The sequence below is a fragment of the Bombina bombina genome, chromosome 2 (genome assembly GCF_027579735.1).
Source record: "Bombina bombina isolate aBomBom1 chromosome 2, aBomBom1.pri, whole genome shotgun sequence".
NCBI classification, from domain to species: domain Eukaryota; kingdom Metazoa; phylum Chordata; class Amphibia; order Anura; family Bombinatoridae; genus Bombina; species Bombina bombina.
The window spans coordinates 447,827,412-447,844,075 of record NC_069500.1 but is presented as its reverse complement, the minus strand read 5'-3'; positions in this window follow the sequence as shown (position 1 = coordinate 447,844,075).

Below are 16,664 nucleotides of genomic sequence, written 5' to 3'. Positions count from 1 at the left end.
AAAAACAAACCTACCATTACCAAATATAAATACCATTGCAATAAAAACCCTAACATTAGAAAAAATAACAAACTTATTACCAAACATAACAAGAGTAATGCCTTTTCTAAAACCCCTAAATAAAAAGCAATCCCAAAATAAAAAAATATATATTCTAAAACTAATTTCCCTAAAGTGTTCAAGTTCTTTTTGTGACCAGTAAAACTTACACCATCTAACATTAACTCCTCACCAAAAAAAAAATCTAAAAAACCTACTCTAAAAAGTTTATTTGGCTGGGCATCTTTTGCTGCTCAGAGTAAAAAAAAAATCCCTAAAAAAAACAACCAAAATAATAAAAAAAATAACACTACTAAACCCAAGATGGTACTCACCAAAGATGATGACAGCAGTGCTCCTTCTTCATCCTGGCAGCAGGACATCTTCTTATCTTTATCCCAGCGGCGGTGGTCTTCATCCATCTTCAGAGCTTCAATACGGAGGTCCTTATCATGTGGTCACCAGCCGCACACTGAATTTGAATGTGAGGTACCCCGTTTATTGTGGAGTACACTTGCATTCCTATTGGCTGATTTTTATGTTCAAATTCAAATTGGTCAATAGAAAAAGCTTTCATTCTATTGACTGATTTGAATTTGAACATGAAAATCAGCCAATAGGAATGTAAGGGTACTCCACAATAAACGGGGTACCTCACATTCAAATTCAGTGTGCGGCTGGTGATCAACTGATCACATGAAGAGGACCTCCATGTTGAAGCTCTGAAGATGGAAGAAGACCACCGCTGCCGCCACCACCAGGATGAAGATAAGAAGATGAACCGCCGCCGGGATGAAGAAGGACCACTGACCAATTCAAGTATATTTAAAAATAAATGCACTCATGCACATTTCAGTTTTGACTTGTATGTCCCTTTAAGGAATGGATATATGATTTATTGCTAAAATAGCACAAATGGAAACCCAAAACATTTTATTTCATGATTCAGATAGGGTATACGATTTTAAACACTTTTATTATTTACTTCTATTATCTAATTTATTTTATTCCTTTGGCATCCTTTGTTGAAAGAGCAGAAGTGTACTGCTGAGTGCTAGCTAAACACATCAAGTGAACCAATGACATGAGGCATATATGTGCAGCCACCAATCAGCAGGTATCTCACAGTAGGGCATTGTTTCTAAGACTCACTATGTATTCTTTTCAACTAAGGATACCAAGAGAATGAAGCAGAATAAATAACATATGTAAACTGGAAAGTTAAAATTGTATGCTCTGTCTGAATCTTGAAAGTTTAAATTTGACTTTCCTGTCCCTTTAAAAAAAATTCAGGCAAAAATATTTTTGAATTGTGTAAACACTGTTCTTTTACTTGTTTTTTGTTTTTTGTTTTTTGTTCAATGTCCTCATAAGTCTTAGTAAAATAGCACAAAAGTGACAGTTTCCTATTAACCCCTTAGTTGTCAGAATGGATTTCAACACCAAAACAATGTACTACAGATCTATATGGCAATAAATAGGTTAAACCAATACCTAAGCCTAACCTTGTCAATCTGTGCTATTATAAGAAAATCCAGCCACATTAATTAATGAAAATATTAACACAGAACATGCTAAGCTAGTGATTATAAACCGTTTACAATTATAACATCTAATTCTCTTTCCTTGTTGAGGCTTCACAAATGTTATTCACTACTTGAAGTTGTTTTTCAATGCCTTGCACTCACTTGTAATTCTTCTAAATACCTGGGTGCAACTTCAAAATTCTTGTATTAAATCATATAGTTGTAGAAAGGCACTCAAATTATTTTCTTTTATAAAAATATAAACTTTATTTTCAATTCATTAATTAAAACCTACTGACCTATATTTTCTCCAAAACAAAGTTTCATAACAATCTAAAAGTTATATCTTTTATTCGCCGATGATGTCACGTTATCCTGCCTACTATTTTCAGCACTGCATGTTCAAAATACTTAAACCAATAACTTTGGCCTAGATTTAGAGTTGGACGGTAGCCGTCAAAACCAGCGTTAGAGGCTCCTAACGCTGGTTTTTACAGCCCGTTGGTATTTGGAGTCAGTCAGGAAAGGGTCTAAAGCTCACTTTGCAGCCGCGACTTTTCCATACCGCAGATCCCCCTACGCCATTTGCGTATCCTATCTTTTCAATGGGATCTTTCTAACGCCGGTATTTAGAGTCGTGGCTGAAGTGAGCGTTAGAAATCTAACGACAAAACTCCAGCCGCAGAAAAAAGTCAGTAGTTAAGAGCTTTCTGGGCTAACACCGGTTTATAAAGCTCTTAACTACTGTGCTCTAAAGTACACTAACACCCATAAACTACCTATGTACCCCTAAACCGAGGTCCCCCCACATCGCTGCCACTCTATTAAAATTTTTTAACCCCTAATCTGCCGCTCCGTACACCGCCGCCAGCTACGTTATCCCTATGTACCCCTAATCTGCTGCCCCTAACATCGCCGACCACTATGTTATATTTATTAACCCCTAATCTGCCGCCCCCGCTATCGCTGACACCTGCATATTATTATTAACCCCTAATCCGAGGTCCCCCCACATCGCTGCCACTCTATTAAAAAATCAGCCAATCAGAATCAAGTTCAATCTGATTGGCTGATCCGATCAGCCAATCAGATTGAGCTTGCATTCTATTGGCTGTTCCGATCATCTTGGATGACGTCCCTTAAAGGAACCGTCATTCGTCGGGAAGTCGTCGGTGAAGATGGATGTTCTGCGTCGGCGGTATGAACATGGATCCGGAAGAAAGAAGATTGAAGATGCCGCTTGATAGAAGACTTCAGCCGGATCATGGACCTCTTCAGCTCCCACTTGGATGAAGACTTCAGTCGGATAATGGACATCTTCAGCCCCCCGCTTGGGCTTGGATCAAGACATCGGAGGAGCTCTTCTGGATCGTTCGGTGAACCCGGCGTGGTGAAGATAAGGTAGGAAGATCTTCAGGGGCTTAGTGTTAGGTTTATTTAAGGGGGGTTTGGGTTAGATTAGGGGTATGTGGGTGGTGGGTTGTAATGTTGGGGGGGGGTATTGTATGTTTTTTTTTTTTACAGGCAAAAGAGCTGAATTCTTTGGGGCATGCCCCGCAAAGGGCCCTTTTCAGGGCTGGTAAGGTGTTAGGGTTAGAGTTAGACTTAGCTTTAGGGGTTAATACATTTATTATAGTAGCGGTGAGATCCGGTCGGCAGATTAGGGGTTAATTATTGTAGGTAGGTGGAGGCGACGTTGTGGGGGGCAGATTAGGGGTTAATAAATATAATATAGGGGTCGGCCGTGTTAGGGGCAGCAGATTAGGGGTACATAGGGATAACGTAGCTGGCGGCGGTGTACGGAGCGGCAGATTAGGGGTTAATAACAATATGCAGGGGTCAGCGATAGCGGGGGCGGCAGATTAGGGGTTAATAAGTGTAAGGTTAGGGGTGTTTAGACTCTGGGTTCATGTTAGGGTGTTAGGTGCAGACTTGGAAGTGTTTCCCCATAGGAAACAATGTAGCTGCGTTAGGAGCTGAACACTGCTTTTTTGCAGGTGTTAGGTTTTTTTTCCAGCTCAAACAGCCCCATTGTTTCCTATGGGGAAATCGTGCATGAGCACGTTTTTGAAGCTGGCCGCGTCCGTAAGCAACGCTGGTATCTAGAGTTGCAGTGGCGGTAAATATGCTCTACGTTCCCTTTTTGGAGCCTAACGCAGCCCTTCTGTGAACTCTAAATACCAGCGGTATTTAAAAGGTGCGGGAGAAAAAAAGCCAGCGTAGCTAACGCACCCCTTTGGCCGCAGAACTCTAAATCTAGCCGTTTGTGTTTTAAAGCGCCATTTTGAAACCTAGGTATTGTAAACGGATTGGTACAGAGCAAAGGATACCCACGGAGTGGGTTTGGAAAACAATTACATTTGCAGACAAGATTTTTGATATACGGTAGAGATATGTTAATGAAATGCTATTGATAAAAAGCGTATTTGGGGTAGTTAGTTAGTAACAGGCATAGAAAATATTTACTTACAGTGGCCCTTTAATGTAATTACCTAATAATTGATGTTGCCAATAAAGGAAACATATGTGTACAATATTGGTTGAGGACGATATATATATATATATATATATATATATATATATATATATATGTTTTTATGTGCAATATGTACCTCCATGTTTTTATCAGTGGATTATAATTTAAGTTTTTTTTGTTTTTACTTTGCATTTGGATGCCCCGTTTTTCTCTTGTCATTCTTTATATATATATATATGTGTGTGTGTTTATACATGTTTATATATGTGTATATATGTATGTATATATATATTTACACATATAGACACACAAATACACAATAAGAATTGTACCCAATGCAGGGGCGTATTACTGCCTAGGCCAACAAGGCACGGGCCTAGGGCGGCAGCTTTGGAGGGGCGGCACTTTTTGAAGTCTATCTCTCTACTCTTCTTGTTAAGTGGAGTCTCCAAAGAATATAGCCCAACCTTTGTGCCATGCATTTAGCTCTAAACCTCCGTGATAAATAAGTGGCACCCACCTACCACCCGTCCCAACCACAACCGTCTCCTTCCCTTAGACACAACCTGGCTGGGGCCCGACTCAGCACAGTAGCAGTCAGAGCACAGTAGAAGCCGGGAGGGAGAAACTCACCCTGAGCGCACAGTGACTAAACACCACAAGCTCCGCCTCCTTCCTAACAGCACAGTGACAAGGAGGAGGGAACCGAGGTGGAGAACACGCGGACCGGTGAGTGTTAGCAATAGCCATCCACAATAAGCAAAGCACCAGTTGCTAGTTCTTGGGGGGGCAGCCCGGTAAAGCAGCCAGCAGACGAGAGTGACCGGGAGTGACCGGCAAGCACACAGAGCCGCAACAATCGATTCGTCTGTAAAGGTACTGATAGTGTGGACTGGACTGGTTTGTGTAACATCGACACGGCTAGGAGCAGGAAATTAATAGAAGACTAAAAGAGCAGTATGGGGGAAAAATGGAGAATACTGAATATTTAGTAGTAATTTAAGATGTTAGGGAAAGATCCCTTATCTACTGTGCAGGTCTAGGAAGGGATAATATTATGAATTGACAGTCACAGTATTGATAATGAATGACCAGGAAATGGAATTGTAACCGTGTCACAAACATGATCAGTGACAAACTGTCAATAGATTGGGGGAAAAATGGAGAATATTGAATAATTTATGTTGTAGTGTCACAAACATCTTGGTGTTCAAGACAGTTCTATGGTTCTTTCTTATACCTGCTTACTTAAAACCCCACCTTTTCATTACTCCTGTTTGACTCAATGTTTCATATGGGGAAAGCTCCAATGTGAGTGTGATTGATATATATATATATATATATATATATATATATATATATATATATATATATATATATATATATATATACATACACGCACAGGTGTATGTATATATATATATATATATAATATATATTTATATATATTAATTCATAATATTTTATTATTGCAATATAATCCTTATACTGTCGCTACAGGTTATGGGAAATATATATATATATATATATATATATATATATATATATATATACTATATATGTATACTATATATGTATATGACCTAGGTGTATGCAATTGTCTTGCAAGTCCTGATTAATATTTCATTAAAAAAAAATTCACGTTATACCCTGACCAAAAAATATTATATCCAAAAAAGAGCCTAAAACCTGTGGGGGAGGGGTTTGGGGGGGCAGCAGAATTTTCAGTGCCTAGGGCAGCACTAATCCTAAATACGCCTCTGACCCAATGGCACTACCTTTTTTTACAGGATTATGTCCCTATTAATTTGTTTATATCAATCTTTTGATTTTTTTTGTATTTTGGTATAGGTGAGGTGCTTAGTACCCTAGAACAGCACAATTGTAATAAAAGTAAAAGTAGACCACTGGTTACAATTGTTCATAAATACACATGTATATACATGAAAGAAAAAGGAAAACCAATGGCACCACCTAGTGGGTTTAAATTTGGCCTTTATCAAGAATTCATGTACATATGAATAGCCTAGAATCGGACTGGGGTGCTGTGTATTGAGGTTAATATACAAACGAAAAGCCAGCAGAGGAATAAGAAGAGTCCCTCTGTTGTGCCAAAAGAATACACATATAGCACTCTCTTATACCCACATAAAAAAACATAAGATAATATCTCATCTTATGTCTTTTTATGTGGGTATAAGAGAGTGCTATATGTGTATTCTTTTGGCACAACAGAGGGACTCTTCTTATTCCTCTGCTGGCTTTTTGTTTGTACATGTATATACATATTTAGACACACACAAACTCACACACACACACACACATATATATATATACAGTATATATATATCCATATTTAGACTTCGTATTCACTATAGCCCTTCCCAGTCAAATACCTTGTCATATACCATATTTCTATTAACACTTATAAAACATTTTTATTAATATTTATACCAAATATTTGAAAGTGTATATATGAGTGTAATACTTTATTTTGATGTATTTATGTTGTGTTTGGTGAACATTTTTTAACCCTTACACTTTACACTAAGTCTTCAGGCAGGCTGATCTGTTTGCGCTTAAGCACAACCGTTTACTTTCAACTGCTTATCGCTAATGATAGCGTGCCACTTGTAATCTATTTATTACAACACAAAGTTATCCTTATTTAAAATGAAATGTAAATAAACCATTTGAGTAGTGACTGTTTATGTAAACAAGGAAAGAGTATTAGATAATTCCACCTTCCTTATTATTCTAAATGGTCCTTTAATCATTGGCTTAGCAAGTTATGGTTTAATATTTTAAGATAGAAATTAGATAAAAAATATAATAAATCTGTTTTATTGATTTGGTTGTTTTTTTTTTCATATAATGGCACAGACTGACAAGGTTTAGCAAGATGATAAGATTTGTAGTGCTGCTTCTATTATTACATTCTAAAGGGCTGTACCAACTTTATTGTTCCCCAACAGGGTTACTTTTCTTTTTTCCTCCTATATTAGTTAGGTTACAAAGAAAGCAAGACTGGTACATAATGTATAATGATGATTTTAAACAAGTTCTATATCATTGTTGTCTGCCCCTATATAATGGCTACCCTTGACACTGGCCTTGTTGACCTACAAATAAATACAGCGCAAGATGACTTCAAACATTATTCTTTTTTATTACAGTTTATGGCTGAAAACGTGTGACATCAGCAGCTCCTTATCTTCATCCCGCCAGCTAGAAATAAAAGTGCAAATCTGCCCGATACATTGTATTATTACTATTAGATACACTGTATTATTACTATTAGATACACTGTATTATTACTATTAGATACACTGTATTATTACTATTAGATACTATTAGATACACTGTATTATTACTATTATATACTATTAGATACACTGTATTATTACTATTAGATACTATTAGATACACTGTATTATTACTATTCCATACTAATTAGATGTTATTAGATACACTGTATTATTACTATTAGATACACTGTATTATTACTATTAGATACACTGTATTATTACTATTAGATACACTGTATTATTACTATTAGATACTATTAGATACACTGTATTATTACTATTCCATACTAATTAGATGTTATTAGATACACTGTATTATTACTATTAGATACACTGTATTATTACTATTAGATACACTGTATTATTACTATTAGATACTATTAGATACACTGTATTATTACTATTCCATACTAATTAGATGTTATTAGATACACTGTATTATTACTATTAGATACACTGTATTATTACTATTAGATACTATTAGATACACTGTATTATTACTATTCCATACTAATTAGATGCTATGAGATACACTGTATTATTACTATTATAAACTAATTAGATATTATTAGATACACTGTATTATTACTATTAGAAACTAATTAGATACAATTAAATACTCTGTACTATTACTATTAGATACTAATTAGATACTATTAGATACACTGTATTCTTAATATTAGATACTATTAGAAACTAATTAGATATTATTACATACACTGCATTATTACTATTAGATACACTGTATTATTACTATTAGAAACTGATGAGATATTATTAGATACACTGTATTATTACTTTTAGATACTATTAGATACACTGTATTATTACTATCAGATACTATTAGATACACTGTATTATTACTATTAGATACTAATTAAATGCTATTAGATACACTGTATTATTACTATTAGATACTATTAGATACACTGTATTATTATTATTAGATACTAATTAAATGCTATTAGATACACTGTATTATTACTATCAGATACACTGTATTATTACTATTAAATACTAATTAGCAGGGGCATATTATGGCCTAGGCCAACAAGGCCGGTGCCTAAGGCAACAGATTTGGGAGGGGCAGCACATCTGCCCTATCCTCTCTCTAAAAGCCAGCACACAGTACAGTGAGCAATAAAGTGCAGGCTTTTACAAAGAAGACAAGACACATGTGCTAATTAAGGTCGCTCTTCACAGGCAGTGCTCCTTTAAACCGTTGCTTGATTTAGAGCCGCCAGCATTTTTGCAGTGGAAGCATTCTTGGTGAGAAACGTGCCCGGGGATATGCTTACAAGGTGAGGCTGGAGGAAAAAACCTTGCGCCGATATGCTGCCTCCCCTTGTCAGCTGTGGCGGGTCTGCAAGCGGAGTGTTTATTGCAGGTCTTAGTAACTAACAGACTGGATGTGCACTGCTTAGATCAGCTTGTGATCTCTAATCATAAACTCTCAGTGCTAATTAGATACTATTAGATACACTGTATTATTACTATTAGATACACTGTATTATTACTATTAAATACTATTAGATACACTGTATTATTACTATTAGATACTATTAGATACACTGTATTATTACTATTAGATACTATTAGATACTAATTAGATACAATTAGATACTCTGTACTATTACTATTAGATACTATTAGATACACTGTATTCTTACTATTAAATACTATTAGATACTAATTAGATATTATTAGATACACTGTATTATTACTATTAGATACTATTAGATACACTGTATTATTACTATTATAAACTAATTAGATATTATTAGATACACTGTATTATTACTATTAGATACTATTAGATACACTGTATTGTTATTATTCGATACTAATTAGATGCTATTAGATACACTGTATTATTACTATTAGAAACAAATTAGATATTATTAGATACACTGTATTATAACTATTAGATACTAATTAGATACTATTAGATACACTGTATTATTACTATTAGATACTATTATATGCTAATAAGATATTATTAGATACACTGAATTATTAATATTAGATACTATTAGATACACTGTATTATTACTATTAGAAACTAATTAGATATTATTAGATACACTGTATTCTTACTATTAGATGCTATTAGATACACTGCATTATTACTATTAGATACACTGTATTATTACTATTAGAAACTGATGAGATATTATTAGATACACTGTATTATTACTTTTAGATACTATTAGATACACTGTATTATTACTATCAGATACTAATTGGATACACTGTATTATTACTATTAGATACTAATTAAATGCTATTAGATACACTGTATTATTACTATTAGATACTATTAGATACACTGTATTATTACTATTAGATACTAATTAAATGCTAATAGAAACACTGTATTATTACTATTAGATACACTGTATTATTAATATTAAATACTAATTAGCAGGGGCATTTTATGGCCTAGGCCAACAAGGCCGGTGCCTAAGGCAACAGATTTGGGAGGGGCAGCACATCTGCCCTATCCTCTCTCTAAATGCCAGCACACAGTACAGTGAGTAATAAAGTGTAGGCTTTTACAGAGAAGACAAGACACATGTGCTAATTAAGGTCACTCTTCACAGGCAGTGCTCCTTTAAACCGTTGCTTGATTTAGAGCCGCAGGCATTTTTGCAGTGGAAGTGTTCTTGGTGAGAAACTTGACCGAGGATATGCTTACAAGGTGAGGCTGGAGGAGAAGACCTTGTGCCGATATGCTGCCTCCCCTTGTCAGCTGTGGTGGGTCTGCGAGCGCAGTGCTTATTGCAGGTCTTAGTAACTAACATACTGGATGCGTCTGTGCACTGCTTAGATCAGCTTGTGATGTCTAATAATAAACTCTCAGCGCTAATGTATGTTAGCGACTAATAGCTAGCTTTCTCTGCATTCATCAACCCCCGGAGTAAATAGTAAACGGACATCATTACTTGAATGATGGTAATTACTGTATGTTGTTGCATGTGAAGGGCAGTGATTGTTTCAAAGTGTATTCTTCTTTCCATTCCTTCCTCTCTCCCTTCTTTCCCTTTCTCCCTCCCTCCCTTCCTCCCTCAACTCCATCCTTCCCTCCTTTTCCTTCCTCCCTTCTTTCTCTCAACTTCCTCCCTTGCTCCCTTCTTTCACTCCTTTCTTTCCCTCCCTTCTTTCCCTCCCTCCTTTGAATTGTTATGAAAAAAAAAAAACATTTTACACACTGACCCCAAAAAATATTAAGTGGATAAAAGGCCTAAAACCTTGGTGGGGGGGGGGGGGGCAGGATTTTGAGTGCCTAGGGCAGCACAAAACCAAAATACGCCACTGCTAATTAGATATTATTAGATACACTGTATTATTACTATTAGATACTAATTAGATATTATTAGATACACTGTATTATTACTATTAAATACTAATTAGATACAATTAGATTCACTGTTTTATTACTGTTAGATACTAATTAGATACAATTAGATACTCTGTACTATTACTATTAGATACTTATTAGATACAATTAGGTATACTGTATTATTATTATTATAATTAGATACTAATTAGATACACTGTATTATTACTATTAGATACTAATTAGATACAATTAGATACACTGTATTTATACTATTAGATACTAATTAGATACACCATATTATTATTATTAGATACTAACTAGATATACTGTATTATTAGTATTAGATACTAATTAGATACACTGTATTATTACTATTAGATACTAATTAAATACTATTAGATACACTGTATTATTACTATTAAATACTAATTAGATACAATTAGATACACTGTTTTATTACGATTAGATACTAATTAGATACTATTAGATACACTGTATTATTACTATTAGATAAACTGTATTATTATTATGAGATACTAATTAGATAAAGTTAGATACACTGTATTATTACTATTAGATACTAATTAGATACACTGTATTATTACTATTAGATACTAATTAGATACCATTAGATACACTGTATTATTATTATTTGATACTAATTAGATACAATTAGATACACTGTATTATTACTATTAGATACTAATGATATACTATTAGATATACTGTATTATTACTATTAGATACTAATTAGATACTATTAGATATACTGTATTATTAATATTGGATACTATTAGATACACTGTATCATTACTATTAGATACTATTAGATACACTGTATTATTACTATTAGATACTAATTAGATACACTGTATTATTGTAGCAAAAAAGAGAGAAGTGCAAAACACTGGATCTCTGTGCAGCGTTAAAAACACCTTTAATCAAAACCTAACATAAAGTATTACACTCACAAGATAAAAACATATATGTGCATTTAGTGCGTTAATGAGCACAAACATATATCACCATGTATCCAGTTCACACAAGTTCTTTTCTTTTCTTGTTCTTTAGGGATCCCCAAGATAATCCAATAGTGTCCGTATGTGAGATAACAGGTGGTAATGTATATATAAGTCCAAATATCACACCAATTGAAATTACTAATATCTTTTTAGAGGAGCAGTAACCCTTGGCTTTCTCGCGCCCTGACTGTTCAGATGACAGAGCACAAAAGCCTCACTGGGACCTGTTTCCTCCTAGAGCGGGTATTCCGCCTAACAGCTGAGACACAGCTGATTGAAACTCGACGCGCGTTTAAACTTTATGATCTTTACTAATATGAGGACACATCACACAATTCTTAACCTTACATTTATAGAGGCCTGGTGATGTACCTAACCATTGTATAGGTTCTTTACCCTTTTTGGGTCCCCTCAGTTTTGTGGGTGCTAGATAATTTTTAATATCCTTATTTTTTCTAAATCTAATTTCTGGTTGGGGTCCTAGAGTTTTCTTGAGGATAGGATCTAAACCCAAAACCTGCCAATGTTTTTTTCAGGATACTTTTCATCTATGGTTAGGTACATCACCAGGCCTCTATAAATGTAAGGTTAAGAGTTGTGTGATGTGTCCACATATTAGTAAAGATCATAAAGTTTTTAATAATGCAGATAGATCCAAGAGAACATCTACATATGTGGTATATCAGTTAAACTGTTTGTGCAATCTAATTTACATAGGTAGGACAAAACGTAAGATAAAATATAGATTGAGGGAACACCTTACAAACATTAACATAGGTATGGAGAACCACAGTGTATCAGTACATTTAAAAAAGTTCATAATCAAGATCCAAAAAGTTTAGAGATCAGAATTATAGAACAGATACCTAGTAATAAGTGGGATACTAATAGGTTATTAAAATTAAGACAACAGGAGACATTTTGGATTAAAAAATTAGATTCCCTATCTCCTAGGGGAATAAATGTTGATAAAGATATACAAGCTTTTTTGGGGTAGTGTCTCAGAGTATTTTACATTTCTATTAGTGTATACATAATACAAGATATTATTATTAATTGTTTCTTTATATATTTTTTAACTTTTACATAGATACAACGTTCAGGGAGTTTTTAGTGAATATTTTTATTTAAATAAATAATTAAATTATATAAGTAAAGGGACACAGGGACATATAGGTTGGAGATGCTATGATTGATCTGTCTAGGTATCTATACACCATATGCAGTGTTTCTTTAAAATATTTTAAAATATCCTATTTATAAACTATTGCTATATTGCAATAGTTATTGAGAAATACTCCCCTTTTTATATATTTTTATACATAATTATCATATTTTATTTTCTTATGAATATATCATGTATTTTTATGTATTGTATTTTTTATGTATCATGTTTTAATGTGTTTTTAGAATATGAATTTTAATATGATCATAAGAAGGGATTATTGTCACATTTATATCGATCATTCACTTGTTATTAATGTGTTAAAGATTTTAATATTTTGTTAAAACAATCTTTATGTAAATCATTCAGTTAGCAGGTACTATTTCTAATTGTATAGCTAAGTGAAGATCTAGTTATAAATAAGCTTTGAAAAATAGTAAGGATCAGCTGAATAGGAGTTACAATATCGGAACTGTTGGCCCCCTTTTTTTTCACACAGTAAATCTGGTGGTTTTTACCGCTCCAGATATGGGAGTGTTAAAGAGAAGCATCAGGTATAAAAATACTACACAGGCTATAAGCTATAGACTCTTGAAAAAGTTCAGCCGATTACGGAACGAAATGCACGTTGAGTTGCAATCAGCTGTGTCTCAGCTGTTAGGCGGAATACCCGCTCTAGGAGGAAACAGGTCCCAGTGAGGCTTCTGTACTCTGTCATCTGAACAGTCAGGGTGCGAGAAAGCCAAGGGTTACCGCTCCTCTAAAAAGATATTAGTAAGTTCCATTGGTGTGATATTTGGACTTATATATACATTACCACCTGGTATCTCACATACGGACACTATTGGATTATCTTGGGGATCCCTAAAGAATAAGAAAAGAAAAGAACTTGTGTGAACTGCATACATGGTGATATATGTTTGTGCTCATTAACGCACTAAATGCACATATATGTTTTTATCTTGTGAGTGTAATACTTTATGTTAGGTTTTGATTAAAGGTGTTTTTAACGCTGCACAGAGATCCGGTATTTTGCGCTTCTCTCTTTTTTACTACAGTTCTACATTTCTTGGTGGATCATTTTTTGGGAAAGCTTTCCTTTTGAAGAGCTGCAGTACACCCTTTCTCTACCATACCCTTGGAGAACGATCTGCTCTATTTCAAGCAGGCCATGTTTGTGGATTTATACAGATCTTCATAAACAGGACAGTATTGTTTGCATACAACTTTATACATATATTTGATGTTACATATTTTATGTGTATTTTGTTTTATACTATTTCATTTTTCTTATTCGTTTTGCTTATGACGAATGCATAGTTGTTTGCAGATTTTGATTTAATTGTTTTATTTTTAATTTTATATACCATATGCACACAGTGATTTCCTCTAAAGGATAGATAGCACTGAGTATTTGTTTGTGTTTTACACTGTATTATTACTTTTAGATACTATTAGATACACTGTATTATTACTATTAGATACTAATTAGATACACTGTATTATTACTTTTAGATACTATTAGATACACCGTGTTATTGCTTTTAGATACTACTTAGATACTATTAGATATACTGTATTATTAATATTAGATACTATTAGATACACTGTACTATTACTATTAGATACTATTAGATACACTGTATAATTACTTTTAGATACTAATAAGATATTATTAGATACACTGTATTATTACTATTAGATACTATTAAATACACTTTATTATTACTATTAGATATTATTAGATACATTGTATTATTACTAATAGATACTAATTAGATACTATTAGATACTAATTAGATACTATTAAATACACTTTATTATTACTATTAGATACTATTGGATACACTGTATTATTACTATTAGATACTAATTAGATACTATTAGATACACTGTATTATTACTATTAGATACTAATTAGATACTATTAGATATACCATATTATTAATATTAGATACTAATTAGATACTATTAGATACACTGTATTATTACTATTAGATATACTGTATTATTACTATTAGATACTAAGGGGTCAATTTATCAAAGGCTTCAAGCCCTTCAACCCCATACGATTGCAGATTCTCACAAGAGAACATGCACGCTGTATTTAACAAGCAGTTGTCATCAAACCGCTGCTTTCCTATCCTTTCGCCACCTCTAAAGTGGCTAATTTTAATCTCCCCGGTATAGTCCACCTGGGGAGATAGAAAGCTCCTGCCCACGCATGATTGGCTGTGCGTGGACAGGGGCGGGATTGCATGCAAGCACAAAATAGCGCTCATCTGCAATGCTGAATTCTGCCAGGGGAATTCAGCCCAACAGAGGCAAGCTGCGGCCAACAGAGGTGCATATGGGTGCCCCTGTCCACCTCAGCTTGATAAATCGCTCCCTAATTAGATACAATTAGTTGGTTGTGTGGGATGATCATATTAGAGAGTTGAGGTGAGGGTGAGAGGAGAAAAAGTATTGTTTTTTTCTGGTTTATTTTATGGCTTTAGATATTAAGGGCTAGATTTATCAAGCCCTTTTCTTGCGAACCTGCAGTCACAATTTATCAAGAAGCAGTTATTAGACCACTCCTTCCCAGACCTGTTCTCCACCTCTCTTCTAACCAAGGAGATTGACAGCTCCTGCCTGTATGTGATTTGCTGTGCGCAGGCAGGGTTGCATGCGAGTGCAAAGGAGCGCTTGTGTGCAATGGTAAATGCAGGCAGCAGATAGTTGCCCACCAGAGGAGAAGCCGGGCAGACAAGGGCTAATATGTCCACCCCTGTCCGCCGGTGTTTGATAAATTAAGCCCTAAGCTTTTGGATGTGTGTTTTCTATTTGATTTTTTTTCATACCTAATTTAGTATTTATTTGGCTTTTGTTAGACAGTACAGGGTATCAATAGGTGGTAAGGCCAAGCACATTTATATTTAAATTAAAAGGCACATAATTGTCAGAACTGAAGGGTAGATGAGTAAATTCCAGTTCTGAATAGACACATTTTTGTATATACTTGTATTAGAAAAATGCTTCTAGTAACAGTTATTGTTGTTTCATAGGCATATATAAATATGCTAACTGTGCTTAGTGCACACACATTCAAATCCTGAACCTGCTCAGAGAGCCAGAGGTGGCGTGCACAATGCCAGCAATGACTTGGGTTGCATTATACAAACTACTGTCAATTCTCTGAACAGGTGTGGTGTTTGAATGCTGGTGCACTATGCACCCATAGCCTATGTATATATGTCCCTGAAACAATGATAGTTTGTGCTAGAGGCGTTTTTGCTAATACATGGGTATTCCAAGAAAAACGCACTCATCATGAACACTACAGTTTGAATTATTATGTCCCATGAACATAAAAAATCTAAAATGTGTGAAAGATTCATAGAACCATGTGCATTGGGCTGTTAGTTAGTCCAGTCCATTTCCTGTTGAATAATAAATAACTGACTGTTCTTACCACTTTGGAAATTGTAAAACAATAATAGGGATAGGATGAAATAACTTTTGCTTTGATCCTATCTCTTACCTTTCTTTTCCTTTGTTGCTGTTTCTGTCTATTTTACTCAGGGGCTGATTCTCTAATGCTCTCCAGGCTGGTGATATTCTAAAAGAATGCACGCCAGCCTTTTATTTCCAATGGGGAATTCTATTTTATCCTGAAAACAGACTGTCTCGCTAAGGGCCATATACTGCATTTTCGTATGAGGAAGAGATACATACATTACAAAAGTGCACAATTGTATTTGTATTTTTTTTTTTAAATAATAGAAAATTAATAATTGAATCAT